The sequence below is a fragment of the Triticum urartu genome, chromosome 1 (assembly GCF_003073215.2).
Source record: "Triticum urartu cultivar G1812 chromosome 1, Tu2.1, whole genome shotgun sequence".
Classification (NCBI taxonomy): Eukaryota; Viridiplantae; Streptophyta; class Magnoliopsida; order Poales; family Poaceae; genus Triticum; species Triticum urartu.
The window spans coordinates 112,578,792-112,580,518 of record NC_053022.1 but is presented as its reverse complement, the minus strand read 5'-3'; positions in this window follow the sequence as shown (position 1 = coordinate 112,580,518).

Genomic DNA, 1,727 nt, shown 5'->3' with positions numbered 1-1,727 from the left:
TTCGGAGTTTTGGATGAGATCACAGATATGACGAGGAACTCCAGAATGGTCCGGAAGTAAAGATTGATTTGTGGATAGTAGTGTTTGATCTCCGGAAGGGTTCCGGAATTCACCGGAAGGGGTTCCGGATGTTTCCCGAAATGTTTGGGCACGAGAACACTTTATCTGGGCCAAAGGGGAAAGCCCATGAGGCTTTTGGAAAGTGCAAAAGGAAGTTTTGCGGAGACCAGAGGATAGACGCCAGGAACCCTGGCGTCTAGGGGGTAGACGCCGGGAACCCTGGCGTCTAGCCCTGGAGTCCGAGAAGGACTCTTGCCTTTCGGGTGAAACCGACTTTGAGGAGGCTTTTACTCCAAGTTTCGACACCAGGGCTCAACATATAAATAGAGGGGTAGGGCTAGCACCAAAGACACATCAAGAAACACCAAGCCATGTGCCGGCAACCCCGTCTCCTCTAGTTTATCCTCCGTCATAGTTTTCGTAGTGCTTAGGCGAAGCCCTGCAAAGATTGTTCCTCACCAACACCGTCACCACGCCGTCGTGCTGCCGGAACTCATCTACTACTTCGCCCCTCTTGCTGGATCGAGATCGAGAAGGCGAGGACGTCACCGAGCCGAACATGTGCAGAACTCGGAGGTGTCGTGCTTTCGGTGCTTGGATCGGTCGGATCGTGAAGACGTACGACTACATCAACTGTGTTGATATAACGCTTCCACTTACGGTCTACGAGGGTACGTAGACAACACTCTCCCCTCTCGTTGCTATGCATCACCATGATCTTGCGTGTGCATAGGAATTTTTTTGAAATTACTATGTTCCCCAACAAAGACAGTGGGCACGATACAACAATTCCTTCACGAGGAATTTGGTTCGTGGTGCCTGACCTGGTTTCAAAGGCTTCATCAACACCTGCATGTAATGATGTGTGAGCTCAGGTTCACTGTAGATGCAGCGAGCTTCTTCAAGGGGAGGACTGAGTGGTAGAGCATGAAGCAATTCAGAGGCTGGTGCAGTGTAGTGAGTGTTTTCAGACATCCAGTCTAGCACCCATGAATTCACATCTTCAGCATCTCCGGTGATGTGCAGCATTGCATAGAATTGAAGAATCAGTTCTTCATTCCAATCGCAGATGTCAGAGCAAAAGTTGAGCAGTCCAGCGTCGTGAAGAACACTGAGGACTGGTGCGAAGCACGACAAAGATTCCATATCCACGTGAGGAATATGCTCATGGTAGAAGATTTTCTCCTTGTTGAACAGCACTGAGGAATAGAAATTTGCTTGACTGGCAGTCCAGAAACGCCTCTTCCTAATGCGAGCAGAGTCATATGGGTTGTAATCTTTGAGGAATACGTGCTCGCCGAAGAAATCATCAGCATTGAACTTTTGCTTGCGTGAGAAAGAATCCTTTGGCTTCGGCAGAGGAGTGTCAATGAGTTGCATCACGACCTTAGGAATCTCAATCGCAGGTTCTTCAGGCTGAGGAATTTCTGGCTCCTCCTAAGTGGCAGTCTGCGTCGTTGGTTGTTTAGCAGCAGCAGTTTCTTCAGCGCTAGTGGCTGGATTTTCCTCATGGACAGATACAGTGGGATGAGTTTCTTCAGAGCCCATGTGAACAGTTTGTGTGGGGGACTGAGGAATTTGTTGTAGAGGGGTGAACATTGGAGAGTTTGGATGCTGAATTTCCCAGAATTCATCACTGATTACGGGTGTGGAGCAGCCAATGTCCA